A 13,540-nucleotide genomic window follows, 5' to 3' on the forward strand; every position below is an offset into this window, starting at 1 on the left:
AATGAAATTAAAAAAAATAGAAATGCAAAAGAAAAACATAGGTGTATTATCAAAAAGTTCAGGTTAGAAGATTATTATGGAATTTGATGTACTATACAGCTCATTGTGATGGTAAATAGGTTAAAAAAATTATCTATATATTAAAAAAAAAGAACCAGAACAGTGGGAACGAGTAAAAAATAAAAGTTTTCCTATGAAGTAGTGGTGGTTGTTCTCTTGTCATCCTTTTTTTTTTTTTTTCCTTTCTTGGTTTGTTTTTTGGGGGAGGGGCCTGCCACGTGGGTTTTCAGTTAATGATGTTCCCTGAGTTAAGTCCTACCGCCCCCCTCAAGGGGGTGGGTTCTGGGGGAACTGGTTTTTTTCAGGCTTTTGTTCTCTGGCGGTTTTTATGTTTGTTCACTTTTTTTTTTTTCTCTCACCTTGGCCGCTTTTGATGGTTTTTGTAGTTTTAGAGGAAAACAAACTGCACCCTGACCTCCCTCTCAGAGAGAAGCCTCAGTCTGGCTGCAGGGCCCAAATAAATTCCCCCTTGGCCGCTGGCAGAGCAGGTTCTGAGTCGCAGTCCCTGGGGACACAGGATCTTTTGCTTGTACCCAAAGTCATGTCAGCGGCGGCTGTCTGGGCAGCTCCAGACCACCAGAGAGGTTCCAAGCAGTGATCGCACACTGAGATTTTCCCACTGGCCCAGGCTGGGAGTGCCTGGTCTTTCTGGGTCTAAGAGCGCCCAGCTTGCATGCACCTCTTTCAGAGGAGGCTGTGGGTCGCGCACGCATTTCAGGCTCTGAGAACGGGGCACAGGTCCAAAAGCATCAGGCTGGGCCTTCACGCTCCTCTCTGGGAGGAGAGTTTGGTGCACGTGCCTTAGGCTCTGAAACAATGGCGCATATCAAATGACACAAGCTAAGCCTTTGTACCTCTCTCAGGGGAGAATGAGGGGCATGCACATCTCAGGCTCTATAGCAGGGCTTGCGTATTCTGCCATCTGGCATGGCTCCCAGCCCCTCACAGGAACCAGACCCCACGCGTTCTCGGGTGTGCTGGTGGCTTAGGAACCAAGACCTGGTTTCTCCACCACACTTTCTGGCTCAGCACAAGAGGAGGCGGTCCTGGGACCAGGGACTTAAGCCCCTGTCCCTAACCGCCCCGATTCCCACAATATCCCCCCCACCACGATACTTTGCTCTTTTGGAGTGCTTTCAACCAGTCTCCAAGTTAATGCTGGTCCCCAGATGCAGGGCACTCTTGCTTGTATTGGGGGTATTACTTTCCAACTGGTCGCCTCTGGTGGCTCCCTCCCCCTTTTGTTTATCTTCCGATATCAGTCTGCTGTTCCCACTCCACTTTACCTGCCCACTGGTGTCTTCTGCCCCTGTAGAGATCCAGATGTGTATAATTCTGATCTCAGGCTGATTTAATGGGTGATCAGAGTTCTTTGGTAGGTAATCAGGTCACTTTAGGGTATAGGTTAAAAAGGCGCCTCCTCCTACTTCCCCGCCTTTTGTACCCACCCATCATTGAGATATCACCTTACACCAGTTAGAATGGCCAAAATTAGCAAGACAGGAAACAACATGTGTTGGAGGGGATGTGGAGAAAGGGGAACCCTCTTACACTGTTGGTGGGAATGCAAGTTGGTGCAGCCTCTTTGGAGAACAGTGTGGAGATTCCTCAAGAAATTAAAAATAGAACTTCCCTATGACCCTGCAATTGCACTCCTGGGTATTTACCCCAATGATACAGATGTCGTGAAAAGAAGGGCCATCTGTACCCCAATGTTTATAGCAGCAATGGCCATGGTCGCCAAACTGTGGAAAGAACCAAGATGCCCTTCAACGGACGAGTAGATAAGAAAAACGTGGTCCATATACACTATGGAGTATTATGCCTCCATCAGAAAGGATGAATACCCAACTTTTATAGCAACATGGACGGGACTGGAAGAGATTTTGCTGAGTGAAATAAGTCAAGCAGAGAGAGTCAATTATCATATGGTTTCACTTATTTGTGGAGCATAACAAATATCATGGAGGACAAGGGGAGTTAGGAGAAGGGAGTTGGGGAAAATTGGAAAGGGAGGTGAACCATGAGAGACTATGGACTCTATAAAACAATCTGAGGGTTTTGAAGTGGCGGGGGTGGGTGGGAGGTTGGAGTACCAGGTGGTGGGTATTATAGAGGGCATGGATTGCATGGAGCACTGGGTGTGGTGAAAAAAATAATGAATACTGTTACGCTGAAAATAAATTAAAAAAAAAGAATCACTCTCAATGTGACTGCCTAAATGCTCCCATCAAATGGCACAGGGCTGCAGACTGGATAAAATGACAGGACCCATCTATATGCTGTCTACAAGAGACCCATTTTGAACCTAAGGATACATCCAGACTGAAAGTGAAGGGATGGAGAAGACTCTTTCCTGCAATAGGCCTCAAAAGAAGGTTGGGGTAGTGATTCTCATAACATATAAGTTAGATTTTAAACTAGAGACTTGTCGTCAGAGATAAAGAAGGCCACTACATCATTATAAAAGGGTCTATCCACCAAGAAGATATAACATTTGTAAATATTTATGCCATCAATACCAATATTTATGCTACCAATATGCCACCTGAACCCAACTACATAAGACAACTGTTAATCAAGATAAAGAGTCATATTGATATGAATACATTAATAGTAGGGGACCTTAACACACCTCTCTTGGTAATAGATCATCCAAGCAGAAAATCAATAAAGAAACAAGAGCATTGAATGACACATCAGACCAGATTGACATCGTAGATATATACAGAATATTCCACCCTAAACCAATAGAATACTCATTCTTCTTGAGCACACAAGGAACTGTCACCAGAATAGGCCACATATGGGTCGCAGATCAGGACTTGCCCAATACCAAAATATTGAGATTATTCCCTGCATATTCTCAGACCACAATGCTTTGAAACTGGAACTCAATAACAAGAAAAAGTTTGGAAAGAATTCAAACACCTGGAAGCTAAGGACAACCTTGCTTAAGAACGTTTGGATCAACCAGAAAGGACATCAAAGAAGAACTTACAATTCATGAAAACAATGACAATGAGGACACTTCAGTCCAAAACCTATGGGCTACAGCAAAGGTGGTCTTAAAGAGGGAAACACATAGCCATCGAACTTTTTTTTTTTTTTTTGCAAAAACAATGAATACTGTTACCCTGAAAAGAAATTTTTTAAAAATAGTGGACAATTGAAAAAAAAAAAAGGAAAAATCCACACTACACCAGCTATCTTTACACCTTAAAGAATGGGAGGATCAACAACAAATTAAGCCAACCCCACAGACAAGAAGGGAAATAATCATGGTTAGAGCAGAGATCCATGAGATAGAAACTAAAGATGCAGTAGAAGACATCAACAAAACCAGAAGCTGGTTTTTTTGAAAGAATCAATAAGATCAATAAACCATTGGCCAAACTAATCCAAAAGAAAAAAGAGAGAAAACTCAAATTTATAAAGTTATGAATGAAGAGGGAAATATCATGTATAACACCAAGGAAATAGAAACAAGCATCAGAAATTATTATAAACAGTTATATGCCAATTAGTTAAGCAACCTAGATGAAATGAATGCATTCGTGGAAACCTATAAACTTCCAAAACTGAATCACGAAGAAACTGACAACCTGAATAGACTGATATCTAGTAACTAGATTGAAGCAGTGGTCAAAAACCTCCCAAAAACAAGAGCCCAGGACCTCACGGATTCCCTGGGGAATTCTATCAAACATTCAAAGAAGAAATAATACCTATTCTCCTCAAGCTATTTCAAAAAATTGAAGGAGAAGGAAAACTTCTAGACTTTTTTTTAATAAAGCCAGGTTTACCCTGATCCCAAAACCAGGCAAAGACCCCATCCAAAAGGAGAATATCAGACCAATATCCCTGATGAATATGACTGCTAAGATTCTCAACAAGATCCGACCTAATAGGATCCAACACTATGTTTAAAAGATTATCCGGGGCACCTGGGTGGCTCAGTGGGTTAAGCCGCTGCCTTTGGCTCAGGTCATGATCTCAGGGCACTGGGATCGAGTCCCGCATCGGGCTCTCTGCTCAGCAGGGAGCCTGCTTCCCTCTCTCTCTCTCTCTCTCTCTGCCTGCCTCTCCAACTACTTGTGATTTCTCTCTGTCAAATAAATAAATAAAATATTAAAAAAAAAAAAGGCTTTAAAAGATTATCCATCATCACCGGATGGGATTTATCCATGGGATGCAAGGGTGGTTCAACATTCGCAAATCAGTCAAGGTGATAGAACAAATCAATAAGAGAAGAGAGAAGAACCACATGGTCCTCTCAATGGATGCAGAAAAAGCATTTGACAAGATACAGCATCTGTTCCTGATTAAAATGCTTCAAAGTATAGGATGGAGGAAACATTCCTAAACTTCATAAAATAGATCTATGAAAATCCCACAGCAAATAGCATTCTCAATGGAGAAATGCTAACAACTTCCCCTTTGAGATCAGGAACACGACAAGGATGCCCACTCTCACCACTCTTGTTCAACATAGTATTAGAAGTCCTAGCAACAGCAATCAGACAACAAAGAGAAATAAAAAGCATTCAAACTGACAATGAATAAGTCAAACTATCTGTCTTTGCAGATGATATGATACTTTATATGGAAAACCCAAAAGACTCTACCCCAAACTACTAGAACTCATACAGCAATTCAGTAACATGGAAGGATACAAAATCGATGTACAGAAATCAGTTGATTTCTTATATTCTAACAATGAAAATACAGAAAGTGAAATTAGAGAATCGATTCCATTTACTATAGCACCAAGAACCATAAGACACCTGGGAATAAACCTAACCAAAGAGGTAAAGGATATGTACTTAAGGAACTACAGAACACTCAAGAAAGAAATTGAAGAAGATACAGAAAGATGGAAAAGCATTCCATGCTCATGGATCAGAAGAATAAACTTTGTTAAAATGTCTATACTGGGAGGTGCCTGGGTGGTTCAATGTGTTAAGCCTCTGTTTTCAGCTCAGGTCATGATCTCAGGGTCCTGGCATCAAGCACCATGTCCGGCTCTCTGCTCAGTGGAGAACCTGCTTCCCGCTCTCTCTCTGCCTACTTGTGATCTCACTCTCTCAAATAAATAAATAAATAATCTTTTTAAAAAAATGTCTATACTGCCTAGAGCAATCTATACTTTCAATGCCATTCCGATCAAAATCCAACTGGCATTTTTCAAAGAGCTGGAACAAACAATTCTAAAATTTGTATGGAACCAAAAGAGATGCCAAACTCCTAAGGAAATATTAAAAAAGAAAAACAAAACTGGGGGCATGATGTGGCCTGATTCCAAGCTTTATTACAAAGCTATGATCACTACAACAGCATGGTACTGGCACCAAAACAGGCATAGAGACCAGTGGAACAGAGTAGAGAGCCCAGATATGGACCCTTAATTTTGTAGTGAAATAATCTTCAAAAAATTCCACCAGGATTGTTCACAGAGTTAGAAAAAACAATTCTAAAATTTGTATGTTACCACCAAAGACCCCGAATAGCCAAAGCAAATCTTAAGAAGAAAAACAAAATGGGAGGCATCTACAATTGTGGATTTTTTTAGTTACATTACCAAGCTGTAGTCATCAAGTTAGTATAGTACTAGAACAAAAATAGAGATATAGATCAATGGAACAGAATAGAAAACAGAGAAATGAACCCACAACTATACAGTTGATTAAACTTGGCAAAGCAGGAAAGAATGTCCCATGGAAAAAAGACAGTCTCAGGGTGCCTGGGTGTCTCAGGTCATGGTCCCAAGGTCCTGGGATCAAGCTCTGCATCAGGCTCTCTGCCCAGCAGAAAGCCTGCTTCTCCCTCTCCCTCTGCCTGCCACTCCATTTGCCTATGATCCTTCTCTCTCTCTCTCTCTCTCTCTCTCCAATAAATAATTTTTTAAAAAATAAGATCTTTTAAATTCCTTTTATTTTTTAAAAATTTCTTTTCAGGGGACGCCTGGGTGGCTCAGTTGGTTAAGCGGCTGCCTTCAGCTCAGGTCATGATCCCAGCGTCCTGGGATCGAGTCCCACATAGGGCTCCTTGCTTGGCGGGGAGCCTGCTTCTCCCTCTGCCTTTGCCTGCCACTCTGTCTGCCTGTGCTTGCTCTCGCTTCTCTCTCTATGACAAATAAATAAATAAAATCTTTAAAAAAAATTTATTTTCAGTGTTCCAGAATTCATTGTTTATGCACCACACCCAGTGCTCCATGCAATATGTGCCCTCCATAATACCCACCACCAGGCTCACTCAATCTCCCACCCCCTCCCCTCCAAAACCTTCAGTTTGTTTCTCAGCATCTACAGTCTCTCATGCTTCTTCTCACCCTCCAATTTCCCCCAACTCCCTTCTCCTCTCCATCTCCCCATGTCCTCTGTGTTATTCCTTATGTTCCACAAAGAAGCAAAACCATATAACTGACTCTCTCTGCTTGACTTATTCCACAAATATTTTTTTAAAAAGGTAAAAAGTCTCCTCAACAAATGGTGTGTGGAAAACTGGATAGCAACAGGCAGAAGAATGAAACTGGACCACCTACTTATACCATACACAAAAACAAATTCAAAATGGATTAAATACCTAAATATAATACAGGAAACTATCTCCTAGAGGAGAACACAGGCAGCAACCTCTTTGACCTTAGCCCCAGCAACTTCTTGCTAGATATGATTCCAAAGGCTCAAGAAACAAAAGCAAAAGTGAACCACTGGGAGTTCATAAGATAAAAAGTATTTAGGGGGACCTGTGTGATTAGTCATTAAGTGTCTGCCCTCAGCTCAGGTCATGATCCCAGGGTCCTGGGATCGAGCCCCATGTCAGGCTCCATGCTCTGCAAGAAGCTGCTTCTCCCTCTCACACCTCCCCTGTGTGTGTTCCCTCTCTTGGTTTCTCTCTGTGTGTCAATAAATAAAATCTTTTTTAAAAAGATAAAAAGCTTTTTTACAGCAAAGGAAAAAAAATCAACAAAACTAAAAGGCAGCCTATAAAACGAGAGAGGATTTTTGCAAACTGATAAAAGGTTAGGATCCAAAATCTATAAAGAGTTTATCAAATTCAACAGCCCCCCCCCAAAAAACAAATAATCCAGTTAAGAAATAGGCAGAAGACATTAATATACACTTTTCCAAAGAAGACATCCAGGGGTTTCTCTCTCCATTTATGTTAAACGGCTAACAGACACATGAAAAGATGCTCACATCACTCATCATCAGGGAAATACAAATCAAAACCCAATAATACACCACCTCACACCTGTCAGAATGACTAAACTTAACAACACAAGAAACAAGAGGGTTGGCCAGGATGTGGAGGAAGGGGAGCCCTCTTGCACTGTTGGTGGGGATGCACCACCACCGGTGGTGCACTGGACAACAACTCTGCAGAACAGTATAGCAGTTCCTCAGAAAGCTAAGAATAGAACTACCCTATGATCCAGTAATTTCCCTAGTAGTTATTTATTTACCAAAGGATACAGAAATACACACTTGAAGGGGTACATGCACTCCAGTGTTTAGAGCAGTATTAGTAACAATAGCAAAACTATGGAGAGAGCCCAAATGTCCATCAACTGACAAATGGATAAGGAAGATGTGCTATAGATAGATGATAGATAGGTAGATTGATAGATAATATCTAGATATAGACATAGATATATAGATGGATAATTTTTATGTAATTTTTCAGCCATCAAAAAGAATGAATCTTGCCATTTGTAACAATGTGGATAGAGGTAGATTGTATTATGCTAAGCAAAATAAGTCAGAGAAATATAAGTACCATATGATTTCACCCATATACAGAATTTTAGAAAGAAAACAAATGAAAATATATGAAGGTGGGAAAAAAGGAGAGAATGAATCAAACCATAAGATACCTTTAATGGTAGAGAACAAACTGAGATCTGATGGAGAAACATGGGTGGAGAATGAGCTAAATGGGTGATGGGTATTAAAGAGAGCACTTGTGATGAGCACTGCTGTTGTATATAAGTGATGAATCAGTGAATACTCTCCTGATATTGTACTGTATAGTAACTAAAATTTAAATAAAGATTTAAAATATACATATATATGTATAAATAAAATCACATTTACTTGATAAGGAAAAAACACTTTACCCAGTTTTATCTTGATTCAGTTTGACCCTGCTTATATCCTAAATGAATTTGAAGTGGTTTACAGTAAAATCAAAACAAAACAAAAGAAAATTTTTTTAATGCCACCCAGATCTATAATTAGGTTATTAGAACAGAAAATCAAAGTCATGAAGTGGAGTAGGAAGTTATTATACTAACTACAAGGGCAAATATAGTTAATATAATTGAATATTAAATTTGGTTATTAGTTTCCTGGCACTCAAGCCAAAAATTATCTGGTTTTAGGAAAGTTTCATGTGAATCATAATCGTGAGAGCAGGTATGGTGGCTTGAAAAGCACTTTGTAAACAGTAGAGTACTATAAAGCGTTATTATTATTATTATTATTATTGCTATTATTATTATTATCCAGAATGGCATTCTATACCCAGCCGGTACTCCAATTATTTTTGCTGTTGTTCCGATGGCAATTTCACACAATTTATCATAGTCTGAACCTGCTACATATACTAAACAACAAAAAGACAATGCTACTTTGCCACTAGCTATATGGTTGATCTTGAACAAGAAAATTCAGCTATCTGAGCCTCAGCTTCCATATTTGTGACATGAGAGGTTTGGATTATCACTAGACCATCTTATTTTTTACCGCTTTCTGTATTTATTTGTTAGCAGCTTTATTGAACTTACCATAAAAATCATTTGTGTAAAATTCTCTGATTTTTAGTAAATTTACAGAGTTTGTATAACCATCACCACAATATATAATTTTAGAACACTGACATCATGCTGGAAAAAAAAGTGCATTCCCATTCCTTATTAAGAATATTTAAAAGTTTCTTTCTAACTTTTATATTCAAGTTTCTAGACTTACCAAGCTTTAGCAACTCTTTGCTACTTATACTGTTGACCCTTGAACAACACTGGGGATTAGGGGCACCAAAACTCTTTGCTACTTATACTGTTGACCCTTGAACAACACTGGGGATTAGGGGCACCAAAACCCACACAGTTGAAAATCCATATAAAACTTTTGACTCCCCCACAACTTAACTACTATTGGAAGCCTTACCAATAATATAAACAGTTGATCAACACATATTTTTATGCTATGTGTATTATATACTCCATTGTTACAATGAATTAATAAAATATTATTTAAAATAATATTTTATTACCTAAACTATTTAAAAAATAATTAAATTAATAAAATATTATTTAAAATATCAGAGGGAAGATAAGATACTTTTATAGTACTGTACATTTAGGAGAAAAAAATGCATGTAAGTTGATCCATGTAGTTCAAACCCATGTTGTTCAAGGGTTAACTTAGAACTAAGTTCAAATTCTCTGTGTAACATTCAAGCCTCTACAATCTACAATACCTCTCTGTTCCTCTCACTCCCTTGCCCTAATGAGTTACCACATTGAGTTTATGGTCTTACAGTTCCCTTGGTCCCTCTCACCTCCCCAATCTCTGAGGAGTAAAATCCTATTATTTGGATTCAGTCTAAATGCCACTCTTCCATAAAACTTTCTTCATTTCATACCCCTCACACTCATCTGAAACAACACCTTATTTTCCTCTAATCTCTGATAGTATTTCATTTGCCCCACTCATGAAAGTTCTTACTTTCATTTGTGGATATTATGCTTAATATCTCAACTACTCATTTGATTATCTTAGAAGGCAGTCAGTTGCTGTAACTAAGAGAGCTATGTATGTATGCTTAACAACTCCCAATGTTGCACTTTGTAAATAACAATTAATGATGGTGATGATAGTAATTGGTAGCTAAATTAAGCACCAATAATGTGCCATGCACTGTTCTAAGCACTTCTATAAATATTAACTCATTTCATCCCTGTAACTACCCAGTGAGATAGGTACTATTATTATTACCATCATTTTACAGAAAAGAAACTGAGGCACAGAGAAGGTATACATATGCCAAGATAAAAAGGTTAAGTAGAGTTGAGATTTGCATTCAGTCTGGCTCTAACATACACTCTTAACCACTACAGTACATCTCTAAGCCAAATGAAACAGTAAATGTTAACTGAAAAAATCCTAATCAATAAGGCTCCATTCTGGGAAGGAAAGGTAATTAAGAATTCTAGGTGCTGAGGCGCCTGGGTGGCTCAGTGGGTTAAGCCGCTGCCTTCGGCTCAGGTCAAGATCTCGGGGTCCTGGGATCAAGTCCCACATCAGGTTCTCTGCTCAGCCGGGAGCCTGCTTCCCTCTCTCTCTCTGCCTGCCTCTCTGCCTGCTTGTGGTATCTGCCTGTCAAATAAATAAATAAATAAATAAATAAATAAATAAATAGAATTCTAGGTGCTGACACAGAAGTAAAAAGGACAAATCCTGATTTGGACAGGAGAGTCGCTAAACTTGTGGCTTGGCCCTGAGGTACTTTGTTAAACCCTAAGGTTATAACTTACAAAGATAATTCCTCTCTCATACATAAGTGGTGATAGTGCAAAATTGGTAGTTTCTACTCTAGGTAAATATATGCATAACCTATGATCCAGAAATTCCATTCCTGTATATATGCCAACAAAATTGTTTATGCATATCCACCAAAAATAAGTTCTAGTTGTAATAGCCAGAACTAGAAATTCCCATCAACAAAAGAATGGATGAAATCACACGTGGCATGTTAACAAAACAAAATACAGCAATGGGAATGATCAGTAAATACAAGGAATAATACGGATGAATCTTTCACACATAATGTTGAGCAAAAGAAGCCAGACACAAGGGTATATACTATATGAATTCACATATATTCAGTACCCAAAAAAGGGCAAAACTATTCTATTAGAAGTCAAGATAATGGTTACCCTTGGGAGGGGTACTGAGTAGAAGAGTAATCTGTTTCTTGATCTGGGTGAGGGTGACACGAGTGCATGCAATTTGCGAACATTCATGGAGTATGCATTTATATTAATAATTTATAACAGATTACATTATGTAGACATAAACTTTTCTCTATGTATGTTGTACCTCAATTGTTGTTTAAAAAGTCTTTCCAAGAGAAGAAAAAGACAAATGAAAACCCAAAATAAAAGTTACTTCTACACTTGACATACAGAACTAATGACTGACAAGCTCATGGTTATCTCTTTGTCCTGAGATGGACAAGACAATCGTTTCCTTTTGTGGATACAGAGAGTTACCGAGAGAGGCCACCTTAATCCCTAGCCATCAGTGAAACCCTAATCCTTCCCAGAAACTCATAATAGGAGAAAAAACAGACTTGTGGCAGCATACAACTTGTAGGCACTCAGCTCTGCCAGACACAAAATGAAATGCCAATTTTATTAGAGGAACTAAGTCTTCATTTGGAGTTTTTATTTATATTCCAAGAGTAACCATGCCATCATCCATGCAATACAAATGGAGTCTGGGCATGATGCCAATTAAAGTTTTCTTGAGCATTAACCACATCTCTATAACAGTCTGAAACTGAGCACTCCTATCTCTATTACACAACACACTTCACCTCTATACATCTATTTCCTCATCTGTAACATGGGAATAATAATAGTACCTCCCATATAGGTTGATGTAAGGACTGAAGACCAGTTTCATGTAAAGCATTTAGCACAGTGTCTGCCACATAGTTAAATATTCAATGTATTAGCTGCTATTATTATCTAGATATAAGTAGGATAATGGCATTTTCTACTTTACCATATAGCTAGCCCAGTTTATAGCTTTAATCTCCCAACATGAAGATTTTAATATTTTAATACTCAAGCAAAAGGTCAGTTCTGCCTCCCTGCTCTCTCTGATAAATAATAAAAAGGGAGTAATTCTTTTTAAAATTTATTTATTCATTTTGGAGAGAGAGAAAGAGCCCATAGGCACAAGGGGGAGGACCAAAGGGAGAGGGAGCAAGGGAATCTCAAACAGACTGCCTGCTGAGCATGGAGCCTGAGGCAGGTCTTGTCCCCAGGACCCTGAGATCACAACAGGAGCCAGAGCTGAAATCAAGAGTCCCATGCTTAACCGACTGAACCACCCAGGTACAAAAAGTAGTAATCTGGGGCTAGGAAAGTAGGGTGGCCCAGGGTCAAGTGGGTTGGGAGAATAGGGAGTCTGGGTAGCAGATGATTTGCTCTGATGATGCCACCTTTCTATATCATGACAGAAAACCTGGGGCAGATGACATGACCTGCAGAAGAAATGACCCAATATAAGGTAAGGCTGTATACTACAAAGGATGTTACGATCTTCAACAGAGAAAGAACCCAAAGAAGGAGTCAATAAAGGAGAGGTTTGAAGATTATATTTCCTGATTTGCCCAACAGGTAGCATCATAATCTTAAGTTAACACGTAGGTAGAACATTTTTCTAGTTACAAAAAGTTTTCACACATGGTTTTTTATTTAGTCCTCATAACCATCCTGTGGAGTGAACAGAGAAAATTTAATTATCCCCATTTAATACAGGAAGAAAGAAATACTTAGAGAAGTAAAATAATTTGTCCGAAGCCATCAGCTGGTAGCTGGGGGGCACCAGCATTCTAATTCAAGTGTTCTGGGTTCAACCCCCCCCCTTTTTTTTTCAATTAAAACATACTGGAATTCTATGTGGACTGCAATTAGCCTGGGTCCGTTCATTATGATTGAAAGAAAAAAAAAATCAGCAGAGACTAGTTGTGTGAACTCTTCTTGATCCTCAGTCTCAGATGGCAGAAAGAAAGCGGACAGGAAGTAGATGGATTTGGAATAAAAAGAGCCTAGCAATGTGGAGGGAAGAAGTAGGATCTAAAAAAAAAAAAAAAAAAAAAAGTAGAAGCGGCTCTAACTGGGAAATGCTGTAAGCAGGCGCCAACTGATCTGGTGGTGCCACCTTTTGGATTTTTCCTCCTGGCTGAGCAGGGCCAGGTCTACTGTGCTACACCTCCTTCTTTTGCACATAGCCCAGCTTGGGCTGGAGAGATGCAGTAGCCCCCATACCTAAAACCGCACTGAATCAGGGGCAGTGGTGCTGGTCTGGGCAGCCATCATGGCAGGTTAAGGGCAGAGGGAGTCAAGAGGAGGGTAGGAAAATGCAGGATATAGGAAGTAACTCTAGGATGTGATAGCTTGTGGGATATTTGAGAAAAGGGTTACAAGAGTGGCCAGTGTGTATTAAGAGGCTGGAGTGTGAGGTGACTGCTGGGGTGCCAGAAGGAACTGGAGTCTGAGGGACAGGGAAGGGAGGGACCTGGCAGGCACACACCCTGCATTGTGTGAGGGTACAGTTGGCGCAGACCACCTCTCCAACGCATGGCAGCCAGAAGGCGGCCCTGAGAAAAGTACAATTTGGTTGAAAGGGGGTGTGACTCACGGAGAACGATGCGGATCCCAGCGCGGGAAGACGGCATC

Source organism: Mustela putorius, unplaced genomic scaffold, assembly GCF_011764305.1.
Source record: "Mustela putorius furo isolate JIRA1106 unplaced genomic scaffold, ASM1176430v1.1 tig00000250_pilon_pilon_pilon, whole genome shotgun sequence".
In the NCBI taxonomy this organism is placed as follows: domain Eukaryota; kingdom Metazoa; phylum Chordata; class Mammalia; order Carnivora; family Mustelidae; genus Mustela; species Mustela putorius.